Raw genomic sequence first — 17,431 nt, 5'->3', positions numbered from 1 at the left:
CGGAGCCATTGACGACGAGGGTCGAGGCAGCGGTAGCGGCGAGTTGTCGATAAGAACCGACGAGAGCCGAGGTGGTCAGTAGCGGCGAGTTGTCGACGCGAGCCATGGTGGCGAGTCGTCGATGAGGGCCAACAAGAGCCGTGGCGGCGAGTTATCAACGAGAGGCAGCCCGTAGAGGCACATACCTCACCCTACGAAGTAGTGGTCCGAGTAAAGTAGCTTGCGAAGGTGCGTACCTCACCCAGATCTGGTTCCCTGTAAGATAAATATATAAATTTTGTAGTTATTGATATTCGGGATATCAAGTCGGGAGCAGGTCTCATGTATGTAAAATAATAAGTCGGGAGCAGATCCCAGTATTATGAAAGACATGTAAAAATTTGCGCGTCTTACTCTTGTTGGGCTGTGTAAATGTTCCAAGTAGCTGTCCCTGTATGTGTAAGCACTTGTATCTCTGGCGTATGGTTGTGAGGTTCATGACCGTGACCATGTGAGCCGTGTGAGTAAACAATGCGTCACATGTGAGTTCACACTACTCAAGTATTTTTGCAACCATTAAGAGAAGATTAAAGCAGTCGACGCTTCACGAAAAAAGAGAATGCGTATGGAACGCATGTTAGGTGTAGTCCCGACTACAAACTTGGAGCTGTGTGAGTAGTCTGGAACGCAGTTTTATAGTATGGTATGGTCAAGGAGGCACATATATAATATCCAGAGATATATAAAAATTAAAGAATATTTAGAAAAATATTAAAACTGTGACTTAGCTTGATTGATGACTGAGTGGAGTAGTCGACGTGTCGTTGACGTGAACACGGCGTGCTGTCCGGGTACCACCGTGGGATGACGACGGATAACGAGTGCCGTGGCGTGTATTGTCTGGGTGCCATCGTAGGATGACGATTGGAGACGAGTGCCCACTAGAGATCCACAGCATGTGTGGCCATTGGAGTTGGAGTTGGCTCTGATATAGTCGAACTCGGCGTGAAGGCGGAGTCAAACTCGATCACAGAACTCGTCGATGATTATGGTCCTGTAGATGATGTCCGGTCTTCTTGTTTGCCTGCTCATGATCGTCTTCGCATAAGCATGCACGTGTATGCTTGTCGTAACGATGTATACGTGTGTACACGTCGCCCATAGCTTACTTTGCTATTGACTTGCTGGTTGTATGTGCACAGGTACACATGCACATTCGCACGAGTACACGCACGAATTCGCAGGAATATACGCACAAATTTGTAGCTTGCATGTCTTGAACTGCCCTCTGGTAGATCCTTGATCGAGCCAAGTGTTTGCCGAGTAGAGACGGAGTCGGACTCGGCAGAACAGAGTCAGCACAGGCAGGACTGCTGGAAATTGGAGTTAGACTCGGCGAGACGAAGTCATAGTCGGCACCGGCAGAGTTGGACTTGGTGAGGCAGAGTTGGAGTCAAACTCGGTCGGTCGTCGAGGCGGAAGCTGGTAGTCGGACGTGGCATGCATGACGTGTTCGTGCATGCATATACATACACATATACCTCGGCCTTGCTTGCATCCTCAATTTAGTCGCCTTCCGAGCTTGCTTTCCTGTTAGCTTGTGGCCCATTAGGAATTTTGTAGCAGAGTTGATTAATTTATAAGAGCACAAGTATAATGATAGCCTGCAAGTGGTCGCACTGTCATACTTGAGCCCATATAAATCCGGTAGTCCGTCGAGTACCACAAAGGGTCTCGATTAACCATCAACATACAACCAGGATCGTACATGATTTAGAGTAAAATAGTAGCAGAAGCAAATTAAAAGTTTGAAAACCAACATCTGCAACATTGTTTAAACATAGTGCCAGCCCCTGATCACACTTCCACAAAAGCATATGAGAAGGATTAATAAGAGATGCCTGCCCAGGGCTCACTACTCGTCCATGGCGGGACAGAAGCAGTTTTTGCAATAGCCATGATAAACTGTACCATCTGCAACAATGGGTATAAAACCCTAAGTACGAGAAGGTACTCAGCTAGACTTACCTGTCGTAAATCAAAAATAAAGTGACTCCAAGGATCATGTAAGGCTTTATAAGTGAAGCTAACTTGACAACATTTTACATAAAAAGCTTACCAATTCAAGTATACAGTTATAATTCGGTCATCAAGTCAATTATAGCTATTCATCTATAGATTAGCAACTAGCCTATGCAAAATATGTGGTATATCGTTTAGTAGCATACAGTAGTAACCATAGCCGGTGTAGTAATTTCATGTTCATCATAACCATCATTTCATAACACAGTTACTACGATGTTGGGATGAGCCAAGTTTCATATTGTTCGGGAGAGACGGCGATTCGAATCGATTTCAATCAGCTAGGAATATATTTCTAACACAAACCCATATAGACTAGATCAACGGTCATCTTTGGTACAACTCAGGTCTATATTTCGTGGGTTCGCCCAGCGCTGCACAATCAGAGACGACCAATTGCCAGGACGTTCAGGCCTGACCTGCCCATGGGCTCACGTCTGGTTCCCCGCACATCCTTATTACCATCCAGAGTGCGCACTTTTACAGAACGGTGCCTGACCTGAGTTGAGCTACTCGGCTTCGCGGTCAGAACGAGTTATCCAGCCAGCTAAGTGAGAGGCATGCGTTCAATCTTGTCAGAAGCGCCAACAACGGTACGGTCCTTAATCGGCACAGACAGAATCACATGAGGCAACCTACCCATAGACTCCGCCCGGCCTCCATTTACATTACTGTCGACAAAAGATGCTCGGCAGTCCACCGAGAGGTATCCCGCGATGGTAGATTGATCGGTGGAGGTGCGCGTGATCAGGAACCGGATGGTGACACAAGACGCAGAGACAGCGATTTAGACAGGTTCGGGCCGTCTGATCGACGTAATACCCTACGTCCTGTGTCTTTGGTGTATTGTATTGAGTATGAGATGTATCGATCGTGGTGTCCACTAGGGGACCCCTACATCTCCTTATATACTCTGGAGGGGCAGGGTTACAAGGAAAGTAGCCTATTTGGTACTATACAATATCTTGCGGTGCACGTCGAGCAGCGCCGTGCACGCCTTGATCTTGTGGGCTGGGCCACCGTCGATGGTGCGGCCCATGTTTTGCCTTGTGGATACCGGGGGCCATACCCCCACAATTACCCCCACGGTTTTTTTCCACGGCAGCAAATATAATTAATTGTGCTTTTGTATTCACCTATATCTCGCAGGTGACAAGAAATCACCCGACTTCTACCAGTCTAAGCATGGCTAAGCATATATTCGATCCTGAACCTACATAGGGTTAAAGGTATATGTAACTAGATAAGGTAGTTCTATGCATCAAGTGTTTCCAATCAACTCTTATAACCTAATGCATCAAACATAAAGCTATCAAGTGAAGTTTTGTAAAACATAGGAGACTTAGAATGCTTCGGGGCTTGCCTTTGAGGAAAGAGGTTGGCCTGTGATCCGGGCACTTAGGGAGGTCCTCGAGAGTTTGCTCCTCTTCTCCTAGTGCTATGGCCTAAGGCGTCTCCTGCTGATCCTCACAGCTAGTCCCCGAGCCTGACAGTAGGTGATGTAGTCACGTGGTGCCAGGGTTAGAAAGTAGAAGACCAGCCGAGCAGGCAACCAGTTCCCGGACATAGCCATGAGATAAGAAAAGCGCACATTCACCGCAAAGTGAAGTGTGCCCACTTAGTCCTCGAGCCTGCTGGAAGATGAAGAATGAATCTTGTAGCAGGGTCAAAGAAAAAGAAGTCTGAAAGCTTGCCAACATCGTCTGACATGCACGTATCAAGACCCCAGACATGCTGCCTAAGATCAGCACCCTGATCTGAACAGCATGGAGCAGCTTGATAGCACACCGATGAGACATAGCAAGATCCGAGCACTGAGGAGTCCCCGGCGTAGCTAGCGATGTCCGAGCACCGAGGAGCGAGGAGTCCCCGGCGTCGCTGGCGACGACCGAGCACCGAGGAGCGAGGAGTCCCTGGCGTCGCTGGCGATGATCGAGCACTGAGGAGCGAGGAGTACCCGACATCGCCGGCGATGACCGAGCATCAAGGAGCGAGGAGTCCCCGGCGTCGCTGGAGATGACCGACCACCAAGGAGCGAGGAGTCCCCGACGTCGCTGGCGATGATAGAGCACCGAGTAGCGAGGAGTCCCTGGCGTTTCTGGTGATGTCCGAGCATCGAGGAGCAAGGAGTCCCCGGCGTCGCTGGCGACGACCGAGCTCTGAGGAGCGAGGAGTGTAACAGAACCGACCAATTATATAAAATTAAGTAAGAAAATCATCCGCCAGAGCAGACGATTTAGCAAACTTAAGCCCGTATAACCCGGTAGTCCGTGAAATCACAAAGGATTTCAAACCAACTTCCATTCTAGCCAAGATCGTAATAAGTTTAGCGGTCACCATCACATATTACATAAAAGTTTGCATCTCAGATACATCAGAGTTTAAACATAGTTATTACAAAACGAGTTCGAATAAAAGTAGCGAAAGCCATTTGTTCAAAACCACACACACTCACACGGAGTTCAATTACAGTGCCAGCTAATGATCATCTCCAACAAAAGCATCAGACGAGACATAAGGAATGACCATGCCCATGGTTCTAAGCATCACCCATCGCAGGATAAAGGCAGTTGATACAGTAGCCATAATACATCTGCCCATCTGCAATAAGTGGGAATAAAACCCTAAGTACGAGAAGGTACTCAGCTAGACTTACCCGACATAACCAAAAATAAGTGACACCAAGGATTATGAAGGCTTTATAGTAGGGTAGCTGACTTATTTGCAAAAAGAAGCATTTTTAGCATTTCAAGAACCTTTTCAAAAGCATTATTGTCAAGTTAATTGTTATTAACATGTCGACTAGATTTGCACCTATACTAGAGCAAACATGTGATTAAGCAGATAATGATAACCAATGATCATTAAACAACTTCCATAATGTCATATTCATTATAACTGTCCAAGTGTTCCATCAACATTACTACGATGAAGTCACTCAAGTCAAGTGCTCACTATCTAGGAGCGATGGCGATTCGAATCGATTCCTAACCAGCTGGTGATTTATTCCTTACATAAACCTCACTTACCCGCTAAAGTGAGGTATTGATCACCGAGTCAACTATCTAGGTATCTTGAGTTTGCCAGGAACCACATGTACCCGGGGGCCGACCGACTGCACTTTGGTCTTATCATCTCGCCCCCATGTCCTACCACACCTGCTCCGGCACAGTGCGCTGCGGGCAATCTACTCGGCATGAATAATCTCCTAGCTTCACGGTCGGAAGGTACTTTATCCGGCCAGCTAAATGTAAGGCATGCGTTCAACATGACTCGAGGCCCAACAACGGTCGGTCCTTAATCGACACAGACGGAAAGCACTACAGTTCAAAACTCTGTAAGTCTCCGTCCGGTCTCAACTTCATTTAACACCTAGTTATACCATGACTTCATAGTCATCCAAGCAGATCCAGGTAACCACCTATAGCTCGTAGGTGACAGGAAATCACCCGACTTCTACCGGTCTAAGCCAGCTAAGCATTGACTCGATTGCGGATACCAGGGTAACAAGGATATAGTATAACAAGGTAGGCAAGGTATAATACAGCAACGGTTGCAAACAACTCCTGAACGTAATGCATCATTTAAAGTAAAGCATTGAATTAATAATTGCAAACCGGGAGAAAATGCTCTGGGGCTTGCCTCTCTCGAAGGAGCTCGGGCGGTGATCGGGGCACTCCGAAAGTTCCTCAACGTCCTCCTCGTCGGCTTCGGGCACTTCCTGTGGCTGCACCTCGAGCTGCTCCTCGGGCTCCTCAGGTATGACGACTGGGTTCTCGGTTTGCGATCCTATATGATGCAATGTGCGTAAGTGCTTATGCAATCGGTGTATCGGATGAGATGAATACAATGGATATGCTTGAATGCAAGGTAGTCAACATCATCTAAGAACATATACTACAAGCACATGTCATCTACTGCATTCTTTACTACTACTAATATGCCAAGTCAACACATCTTATTAAATGCTTCAAAGATACACCAAAGCTTCACTAATTTCTTAATCACACATAAAGCAACACTTGATTTAACCCTAATTAATAATAGGTTTGAATAGTAACATCTATTTTTATTACTTAGAGAAATCTTAGAAAATTACCATAGCATAGTACTACCCTAAGTAGTCTACTATCAGATTTTCATGGTATTTGAATGAGTGGATTAGCCTAAACAAAAATAACAAGCTATGACATGATTATGAACATGAAAATACTTTGTACTATAAAAAGTGTCAAACAATAGAGTTAGTATTTTTCCTATGATCTTCATAGCATACAATTATTGTACAAAAAATATCACATGCATGTTTTATACAAAGTTTGCTCTCTAGCAAAAATAACAAAAAGTAGCCATTAAAGGCACTTGAACTACACCTCATAATTTTTCTACAGCACATGCATGACACATATTTTTCCTAGGAAGTACATTACATAAGAAGATTAATAACTTGGAAATCATATTTTTCTAAAGCTTATAGGTTTTTCTACACATTTTTAAGTTATCAGCAATATCAAGGATTAAATAAAGTTCTACAGAAAAGTATCTCAAAAATGACATGCAATAATTTTCTCATGTAGATCTGGTGACAAGGAACCTATACAAATTTATTTCAACAGATTTGGAGCAAATTTGAGTATACAAATATTTTCCAAAGCATTTCTCTTTTCAAATAATAACGAAAACTGAGAATGAAACTTCCTATTGCTACTGGGCCGGCCCATGGAAACCAGCTGGCCCACGGCCACACTTGGCCCACTCAGACCGAGCGAAGGGGGTGCGGTGGCCTGGCAGGGGCTTCAGCCCATGGCCACTTGGCCTAGCTCGGCCGAGGCGAAGGGGGTTCACGCCGGCGTCGAGACGCCACGGCGGCGCGGCTCTGCCAGCGGGCCGGCGGCCATTGCCGGCAAGGTCAGGGCAAGCAGGCAAGCACATGGGGTTCGCAAGCAAGTGCCAAACTTGAGCAGGCAGCTAGGAAGGGTGGAGAAGGGGAGGAAGGGTGAGTTCCACGACGGCCGAGCACGGCGGCGCCATGGCTGACGGCGGCGAAGCTTGCAAAATGGCTCTACCTTGGCTTAAAGACGTCACAACCACGAGCACCAGGTGCCGGGGAGTGAGGCAGAGCTGCTGGCATGCGGAATCGAGGAGGGAGGTGTGGGAGGGGAGCAAGTCACCGACGGAGCGACTGCGGTGCTGTGCTCTGCCGCGACGAGAGGAGGGGCGAGCACGGGAGAGCGAGAAACGGGCGGGATTGAGTGGAGAGGAGCGCAGCGACTTCGGCAGATGAAGGCAAGCACGTGGGAGCGGACGCAGGCCGGCTGCGATGCACGGCGAGCGTTGCCAGCGCATGGCCGCCACGCGGCGGGCATGCTCTGCCGTGGTCGGGACGGCGAGCGGGAACGGGCGTGGCGCGGCACGGAGGCAGGCCAGACGCGCGCGGGGCTGGGCTGGGCTGAGGCGAGGTGGGCTGGCGCGGGCGCGGGAGGTTCGCTGCTACAGGCCGGGCCGGCTTCGGCCGTGGGCCGAGAAAGGAGGCGGCGGCCCGTGAAAGGAGAAAAGCCTTTTTTCAAATTATGTTTTCAAGAAATTTTTAAATACCAGTTTTCAAATATCATTTTTGAGCAAGAAGATGACATCTTTTGAAATTGTCCCAAAAATGAAAGTTGCTTAGAATTTAATTCTCTACAACTTTGCTTTTATGACCAAAGTCCAATTCTTGATAGATTTTGAATTATAAAATTAAAGTCAAATTTTAACTCAAAACCCTAATTTTGGAGAATTATTTTTAAAGAAAAATTTGGCAATAATTTGAATACCAACTTTGCTCCAAAAATTATACTAAATAATTCTAGATGATTTACAATCATTGCCAAACAAGTTCTACTAACCTAGCAAGCATAATCAGGGCAAAATAACTCTAAACAAGTGTATGCAACATTTACGTTTCACGAGCATGTTTTGTATGTTTCGAAGCAGTGTTTCAGTTATTATTTACATGATTAGGCATGTATGATTAGGATGCTTGATGATGCATGATATGCATGATTTGCAGTGCCTAAATGCTGGCATAACATCAGGGTGTTACAAGGAGTCCCCGACGTTGCTAGCGATGACCGAGCACCGAGGAGCGAGGAGTCCCCGGCGTCGCTGGCGATGTCCAAGCACCAAGGAGTGAGGAGTCCTCAGCATCGTTGGCGACGTCCGAGCACTGAGGGGCGAGGAGTCCCCGGCATCGCTGGCGATGTCCAAGCACCGAGGAGCGAGGAGTCCCCGACATCCCTAGCGATGTCCGAGCACCGAGGAGCAAGGAGCCCCTAGCGTCGCTGGCGATGACCGAGCACCGAGGAGCAAGGAGTCCCCGGCGTCGCTGGCGATATTCGAGCACTGAGGAGTCCCTGGCATAGCTGGCGATGTCCAAGCACCGAGGAGTTCCCGACGAATCTGGTGAGGTCCTAGCACCGACGTAGCTGACAACGTCCATGCGGTGAAGTGTGCCCACTTTGTCCTCGAGGACGAAGAAACCGAGCGCCGAGGAGTACCCGGCGAAGCTGATGATGAAGAATGAGCGACGAATAGTCTGGTGAACTGGTCAGCGGTGAAGTGAGCATTGACTAGAAGCGATCAGCGAACAGTCCGATCAACTGTTCGGCGATGAAGTCCATGAACCTAGCGGTCCGTGTTGGCACAAATTTTGGCCTACCTAAATACATGTGAATATTTATGCCATGAGAGATAAAATAATAAATAATTCAGATGGTTATATGCCATATACAGAAATCATAAAATAAAACATAATTGAAAAGAATGAAATTAATATATCTAAAAGAGACGCATGACAAAGATGAAAGCCTATGCAAATATATACCCGTCGTATATATTTGTATACCATATATTGTTCATTCACAAAAGGAGGAGAGATGTATATTGTTTATCTACATTCCAAGGAAATAAAAACATATATATAGAAGCAAATGCGTTTGGACACGCACACACGTTGGGTTAATTAAATTATGGCCATGAGCGTACGTGTGTATATACGATACGTATCTGTACACAATTGACAAGCTAGCTAGCCAGCACATATACGTAACACACGTACGTGCATGCGGCCCAGCCCACACAAGAAGATGTCGACTGTACGTTCTCCATAATTACTTTGATTAAAGAATAAATAAACGGCCCAAAAAACCAGTTGTCAGGCAAGGGGTTCAAGAGTTCACAGTTGCGCGCCTTACACGTTCAAACAGGGCTGCGTCTGGTCGACACCGCTCGCGCACGACTGCACGATCTCCACTCCCGTTGATTCAAACTTTGGCGCCGGCACCGGTTAATCAAAGGAAAGAGCGCCAAAACACCACGGAACTGCTCTTGCTTTAGGCCTATAAATACATGGCCAGTAGTAGAGAGAAGCCCGGCTCCATCTGCATATCGCCTCCAGGCTGCCCCCGCTCCATCTGCATATCGCCTCCAGGCTGCCTCGCTGCATCACTCAACACATAGTGCCGTCAGGCTGCGCTAACCGCCCACCGGAAGTTCACCGTCGTGCTGCTGCCCTCCGGCGTCGTCGAAGCACACATCAGCGGCCCCTTCGCAAGGAGCTGCTACGTCCGTCCGTCGGCCCCTCGCAAGAAGCCGCTGCGTCGTCCGTCCGCCGGCATCCCGAAGAAGGTGAGCGGCGTTTCATGGCGTTCTGCTGATCCTCTTCCACGTCTTCATCTTCACGGCTCCACGGCGGCGTCCGGCAACAACTTCATCAACACCATGATCAAGACCTCGTGCGCAACCTTGCTCTCTTGAGCAAGTTGCCATGAGATGATCCAAGGCCCTAAGCCAGATTTGTTATGCAAACTGGATAGGGAAGAGCCTTGTTCTCGTGAACAAGAGCTATCGTCTCCAAGATCAAGACCTCAGATGCGGCTTGGCTCCATCGGGCAAGTTGCTATGAGATGTCTCAAGACCCCATGCCGGATTTGTCGTGCAAACCGGACAGGGAAGAGCATTGTTCTCTAGAACAAGAGCTAAAACCTCAAACATGCAAAGATCTTCATCTTCTGCAGTCAATCTGTGCATGGGTTCAAATCAACAGGAACCTTTGCTCGGAAAGACACAGAGATAGATGCAAACTCCATGCAAAGCGCTGCCCATATGCAGTATATGTGTATATGCAGTCCTCTAGACAGTTGTCTTCTTTGCATTGCATAAGTAGCTAACCAGCGTCTACATGTACATGTGATGTATATTAGAACAGCCATACTTTGTGAACTAACTAGCTTGCATGCGCCTGGAGTGCGTCATCGATTGACTAGCCAGCATATATATATATGTGCACATATACCTATATATCGATCCAGCCATGCATTGCATATTTAGTCCATACATCTGCACGCCGCTAGCAAGTCTCGGCATCAAACCATAGCACAAGCCACATGAACAGAAAAGTGCCAAGCTGATTCATATACCTGATAAATTTGTAAAGATAAAATAAATTAAAATCAAATGATCGTCATCCTAATAGTCGCCGTACTATCCAAAGTTAATAAATGAATTAATATCCCCTTATGTGCTTAGGTGGTCTTCATCCTTGAACCTAGATCCTGCTGTGTCACAAAAATGAATCAAATAAAATTAGTCCTTCCATGCCAAATCCCATGCGTCCATGCCACGTCCATCACCCAGATGCTAATTAACTGGCTGCGGCGTTCTGGCTAAAATAAATAATATTTGTCATAGTTTCCCGAAACCAGTCATACATGCCAAGCATAGACTCTCTATAAATACCGTGCACCATATGGGCACGTCAAATATTGCATCTCAGTTAGACAACATTCATATATGATTGTGCCTAATTAGCTGATAAATCAAAAACCAAACCAAATCAAATTTAAATAAATGAGATTGCACGTGCTGATCCACGGTCAAACACCATGCTATTAGTACGCACGCTGACCTTGATGAAATAATATATATAATTACATAGACCCTGGCCGAGGCCGGTGACGCAACCTCGGCCATAGTAAAATAAATGTCGTCCTAGCTTAAGCCCAAATGAAATATCGCACCATATATATGATGAGTGCATCGTATATGTCAAAATATGTTAATCCATGGTCTCGCACGAGACTATATCAAATTTAGTCTCTAAGATAAATCACGTCCATGTATACGTGATATAATAATGAACCAAGTAAATTAATGTCCCTCCGTCGACATTAGCATATGTCAAAATGCATGCAAGGCATCTATGTCCAATCAACTAAGCAGAAATCATATGCCGGGTTAGTAATTAAGACCTAGCCTTATGTCATGGTCCAAATAAATAACATGATATACACTCAAAATACGCATGAGTTAAATACATGCATACTCAACTAAAAGACCCAAACAAGCTATCCGCCACTCATATATTTAAAAAAGTGAAGTAGCTCATCGAGAAATTCATATTCATCCATCGGCAACTACAAGACTGAAGAATTTGTTTTCTTTTGTAGTTTGTAATAGGAAGCCATATGATGTAATCTTTATTCATCATGTAATCATGTTGGAACTCTTAATCAGGGGTTTTCTCTTCGGAGATGTAATTAACATAATTTTTATGAAAATATAAGAATTATGGAAGTATGGACTCGCATTACCTGTTCTTTTATATTTGTCCCGTCTAAATTCACCAAAATTAAATTTGTCTCTGCTGACGTGGAGGCGGGTCGTTAGCCGCCCGTTTTCCCGCCATCAGATTCTGGCACGCCCAGTGGGACCTACTTCTCACCTCATCTTTGAGTTCCATCATGTTTGCATCATATGGCTTTGACCTAAAATGTCAAATGAAGTTTTATGCATAGATATTTGCATTCAAGAAGACTCATATATGGTTTTCTTATATATGAAGGTATGGCTGGACGTGTGCAAGAGTTCGTCACCATCCGCATTGGCTCCCTTTGGGTCGATGTGCCCATGGGTCCTGCTGTCTCCAACAACGCAAGTTCGCTCAACACCACAGCTGCCTCTCCAGCTGTGGTTGCTCAAGACCAAGAAGTTGACTCCAAGCCCGAGGAGGGCTTCACTCCTGTAACGTCCAAAGCTGCTAAGCGACGGGCAAGGAGAGTTGCTGCCAAGGCAAGGATGGCCTCTAATGAACGTGCCACCAACTGGCGCAAGGCCGCACCTGTCAACAAGGCTGCACCTACCAATGTTGTGGCTGCTAGCTCATCCAAACCCTCAAGCTCCAAGGTGGCGCGGAGCTTCCGCCCCGCCACACTTGGGGAGTGGCCTGTCTGCACCAAGAGGGCGTCGCCTGCCAAGTCGACTTCACTGATGGCATCCTCCTCATCAACTGCAAAAGCAAAAGGGGGAATGACAACACCAACGCCACCAACTATTAACAAGTTGGGGGCTTGTCCACCCAAGCTTGCTCCAGGCATACTGGGGGCAGCTCCAACAAAGATCGCACCTACCACAAATATTCCACCTCCAAGTAGGGGGATAGTGCTGCGGGATTCTCCTCAAAACCCACAGCCTAGCAACAAGGAAAAGGCTTCTATTAGCAAAGGAAAGGCCGGGGTAATAAAAAATAATTTGTCATCCAATCTTGACAACAACCCCTCTCACTCCATGGACCAAGAAAAGATGTTCATGGTTGGTGGTAATGAAATCCTGGTCACGGTCACATCCTCAACCACAACGGTGGAGCACTTCCTGCGAGATGTCCGTAGTAAGGAGTCTAAGGCCCTCATAGTTGGCTTAGATACCGAGTGGTTTGAGTGGGACCGCAAGAAAATAGCCCTTATTCAGATATGTGTTGGCAAGAAGTGTCTTCTTTTCAAGGTCGGCCACGCCGGCATCATCCCCGATGATCTCAAAAGTTTCCTTGCGGACGAAAACCATGTTTTCGTTGGCGTTGCAATCGCTAATGACCTGGATCGGCTACGGGAAGGTCACCAAGTTGAACTTTCTAACAAGATAGAGCTGCAAGCCATGGTGCCATTTATAATACCAGGCAAGCATTGGGACAATGTGCCAAGCCTTGCGACTCTCGCACAAGTGTTGTTGGGCGTGTCTGTGGAAGGAAAGGGTACTGCACTCCGTTATAAAGAGTGGGACAATGAGCTTCTGACAGACGACCAAATCAAATATGCATCCACCGATGTTGTCGTGCCATACATGATCGGAGAGATGTTGCAGAATGAGTATGGTTGTAATCTTCATTTCGTGCAGTCTCCTAACCCTAGCTCTGACTCTTCGGGTGACATTGAAGACATAGAAGATCAACACGTACAGTTGTGTTTTATCGAGAATCAACAGACAAAAAGAATCCACACTTGCCCAGCTTGCCCAGCTTGCCCAGGTGTTGCAAAGCGAAAGAACTGGATGTGGAATGAAGCCTTTTCTCATGCTATGAGTCAAGCTTTCTCTGAAAAGGAAGGTACCGAAGAAAAGCAAAAACTCCATAAGCAGTTGCTACGCAACCATGGTTTCCATGCTAGTACAAGTGATGACGATAGAAGCAATCCTAAAGATAGGGTGGAAATAATGATGGTAGAGTCTACATCATCATCCGAGAGTGACTCATCGACCAAGAGCCGACTCCGGGCCGAGGCCCCGGAATTCATTCCCACCATGGTCTGCAATCCCAGCTATGATCAGCCAAAGCATGAGCTTCGGTGGCAGGGGATTCACCTCTCCCTTAATGATATAAAGAGAGGATATGTGGATCCTGCTGCAACACTCTCTGATCCCATATCATCAGAGGTGGCGCTATCACGACCTTCTGCACAAGCTTCTGTGTCCCCAAAGCGACACCGCCAAGAGCAACACAACATCCTTAAATCATGGGATGACTTCTCCAATGAACTTGACTCAATGACCGATGCACAAAGGGCTCACGTTTGTGATTCACTCCTAGCCCAACAAAAAAGGGAGTATCACAGGATCCGAAATGCTGCAAGGCAAGCTTTCCAAGCGTCCATAGAAAGAACTATATGCCAAGATTTAAGGAAATTGTTACCTGGAGTATCTGCATCCTCGGATAATATTGAGGGTGAGATCATGCGTCGTGCTGAGACTCTAGCCAAATCACCTGAGTACCAAGAGTTCATAAAGAAGGACTCACGGCGAAAGAAATATGCAAAGCAAGCTGCAAATGTACGTGCAAAGCGTGCTAGCTTAAAAGAAAGAGAGCTAGCAATCCCGACAAACTCTACCTCTAGCAGGGTGCAAGGGGAAACATCTTCAACACCCACTGGCGACACCCAAAATGAGATCAGGATAATCGCTCCGAGATTGAGGAGTGCGACAACAACGCCTTATCAACCCCCTCATAAAAGGGTTGTGAGTAATCGTTTCGAGGTATTTTCGTCTATGCCGGTGGGTGTTGAGGAAGAGGATTGCAACACAAGCGATGCTTCTTCAGCTTCAACCCACTTTAAAAGGAAGAAGCCTCGCAACCAAATTCCATTGGGTCATCGTCCGGTGACTCGAAGCCAAACAAGTTCTGGTAATTTACAAAATCATGCGATCTATGTAGGGTCTTATAATCCCCTATTTAATGATCATTCTAATATTGAAAATGAATTATTGGATACTGCAGGCTCAACTGATCCAAACCCACCAAACGGGGAAGATCCACAAGCCCCAAGTGATATCGGTTCACACTCTTCGCATAATGAGAGTGAGCCTAGCGAGGCTGAACAAGTCCTTGCCACCAATGATGGACAATCCGTGCAAGAGCAAATGAATCAAATGATGGCTGCATTGCAGCAAAAAGAAGAAGAGTTGGCCGCACTCCGCGAGCAGGTGACCAACGCCAGAAATAATACAAATGGGGCCAATGCATCGACCAGTCAGAATGATCCTCCTCCTCATCCTTCGGCAAATCAGGATGGTCCTCATCGCCACCCTCAACCTGAAATTACCCTTGAAAGCATACAAAGGATGATTTCCGAGGGCGTGAAAGCGCAATATATGCAAACTCATTACTCCATGCGCCCTGGGTATGTCAAGCCCTATCCGCCGGAAGTAGATATGATACCATTTCCAAGCAATTATCGCCAGCCGCAATTCAGCAAGTTCAATGGGACTGGGTCACCACATGAACATGTGGCTCATTTCCTCGCTGCGTGCCAAGATACAGCGCATAATGGAGCTCTCCTCCTACGTCAGTTTGTGCAAACATTATCAGGTCCAGCTTTCACATGGTATAGCAAGTTGGCACCAGGCTCAGTCCGCACATGGGAACAAATGCAGGACGCCTTCTTAGAGCGCTTTTATAGCACTCAAAGGATGGTGGGAATAACTGAGCTCACTCAAACTATGCAAAGGCCAAATGAGAAGGCTGCGGACTTCATAAATAGATGGAGGAATTTAAGCCTCCACTGCCCACAGCCAATCACCGAACCCGAAGCGGTTCGTATGTGTATGAACAACTTGAGTCCAGACATGGCCATTCACCTGCAAGGTGTGAGGCCAATAACTTTTGAAGAGTTGTCTTCAAAGGCTACAGACATAGAAAATTATATGCATCACCTGTCTCGTCCGCCAAGGACATTCAATAAAGCACCGTTGGACAAAAGTAACCCACGAGATAAGCCCACCTCCTCCAAGCCAAAACAAGTGCAAGCTATGGAGGCAACAATGGCACCCCGAAAGTTCCAACCTGGGGGTACGTCCACAAGAATGCCAAACAAAGAAGGTGCACCCGCTCCTAGGAGACCAACTCTTAGTGAGCGACAAAATCAGAAATATTCCTTCCCTGTTGAAGAAGTGGATGATCTGTTCATGGGATTGAGGGAATTAGGACTCATTGAGCTCCCTAAACCAAAGAGGCCCGAGGAAGCTTCTAAATTTGATGATCCTAATTTCTGCCACTACCATCGCATCCTAGGCCATACACTGAAAGATTGCTTTGTGGTCAAGAACTTAATACAAAAGCTCATAGATGAAGGCACCTTAGATGCTGATCAACAGAAAGACATGACGAAAGGGAAGAAAACGGCAACGTCAAATGTCGCCACCTTTCAAAATGATTTGGTGAGTCGTGCAGCTCCAAAAATAGGGCCAAGTTATGATCAATATATGATATCAAAACCTGAACATGTTAATGTGTCTTTCTCAGGATATCCAAAACAGCAAGCTGAGTGCCAGCATGAAGGCAAGACTTTCCTTCGATGGATCCACTCCCCAAAAGGAGGACCATCAAGTTCCCAAAGATCCGGAGAGTGTCGACAGCAACTCTCAAGACGATTTGCTCTACGACGAATGATGGAAAAGGGCGAAGGCCCGCGCTTCTACCAAAATATTAAGAAGCGCGAGGCCGACCCCCTCGAAAAGTACGATGCCTTCCCCATCGGAATGTTTGAGGATGATGATGACGAGTCTCTTCACTTCCCTGAAGAAGAGACATTAGAAGTTGATGAAGTTCAGCTTAGATCAGGCCGTCAACTGCCTAGACCATCTCCTCAACAAAGAAATCCCCCAAATGTAACTCCGAGTGATGTAACTGACCATGTTCCCAATGTGTCGGTCAAATATGATGTAATCTCGCACTTGAAGAAAATACCAGCAATGTTGTCTGTGTATGATGCTTTGTGTCTCTCTTCTGATTTACGAAAAGCATTTATTACCGCACTTTCATTTCCTGAAGATTATAGGGTTGAGGTTTCACAAGCAGAAGTAAAATTAGCTCGAGCTCAAAGTATTACCTTCAGTGATGAGGATCTGTTATTAGGGAATACAAAACATAACAGGCCCCTTTTCATGCTTGGTGAAATTGACGATCTTCCTATTAATCGTATAATGATTGATGGTGGTTCAGCCATAAACTTGTTGCCCATGCGCACTCTCAAAAAGATTGGATATTCCAAAGGAGATTTATGTCACTCGAATGTTGTCATCCATGGCTTCAATCAATCAGGCCAAGAAGCATTGGGTACCATATGTCTAGTTTTAAAGTTTGAAAGTTTCACGACATATGTAAAGTTTTATGTGATTGATGCAGCAACCTCATATAATGCTCTCATTGGACGCCCATGGCTACATGAAATAAAGTTATTCCATCTACTCTCCATCAATGCATCAAGTACAAAGATCCTTCAGGAGATATAATAAGGATTTTTGCGGATAAGAAGCCATTTACCACGGCGGAAACCTTCTATGCTGACGCAAAGTTCTATTTTGAGCATGTTGATAAAGTCTCAAAGCCGAAACCAACATTACCATTAGAGGAAAATATCCCAAGATAGAAGTTGGCGAGACTACATCAAGCAAAAAGGTATATCGGTATATACCAAATAACCAAAGGAAGAAAGGCGATCCTATATTTCGCATCATAAATAAAAAGCCCTCTCAAAATAGAGGTACTTCATTTCCAACTCCCTTACCTCCT

The sequence above is a fragment of the Miscanthus floridulus genome, chromosome 2 (genome assembly GCF_019320115.1).
Source record: "Miscanthus floridulus cultivar M001 chromosome 2, ASM1932011v1, whole genome shotgun sequence".
In the NCBI taxonomy this organism is placed as follows: Eukaryota; Viridiplantae; Streptophyta; class Magnoliopsida; order Poales; family Poaceae; genus Miscanthus; species Miscanthus floridulus.
The sequence above is the reverse complement of the archived record's forward strand: the minus strand, read 5'-3'. Positions refer to the sequence as shown.